The following is a 379-nucleotide window of genomic DNA, read 5'->3' on the forward strand; positions in this document are numbered from 1 at the left end:
AGTGGGTCAGTCTGGCATGCAACATCCCCTGTTGCAGGAAGCTGTATAGATGGCCTGAACAGAGGAAACAGAGGTTACACCAACATCTCCTCAAATGTGTAGTTATGGCAACAGCTGCAAACAGTGCAAGAATGATAACAGATGCTCTCAATTATGTGTAAACTGGGTTGTCAATAGCTTGTAAATGCTGCAAATAGCTCATTATGTGTGCAAGATGCAAAAAATGTGTATTATAGACTATCCCCTTGGACATATCCCCTTAACTCTGCGCTTATCTAGATATTCCCTACAGGCACTGTATCTGTGAACATGATATAAACGTTAAAACGGCCGTTATAAGGCATGACTCTCAATAATAACTTTCACAGCACTAATAAAC

At 40.6% G+C, this 379-nt stretch overlaps 1 protein-coding gene across 2 annotated transcripts in view; it reads left to right on the forward strand.

The window, feature by feature from the left end:
• Positions 1-379, forward strand: part of kif5ab (kinesin family member 5A, b) — a 60754-nt gene that overhangs the window by 20117 nt on the left and 40258 nt on the right. The window lies entirely within an intron of this gene.

This window comes from Seriola lalandi, unplaced genomic scaffold, assembly GCF_002814215.2.
Source record: "Seriola lalandi dorsalis isolate HSWRI2012SDOR001 ecotype SW California unplaced genomic scaffold, Sedor1 jcf7180002054488, whole genome shotgun sequence".
NCBI lineage: Eukaryota > Metazoa > Chordata > Actinopteri > Carangiformes > Carangidae > Seriola > Seriola lalandi.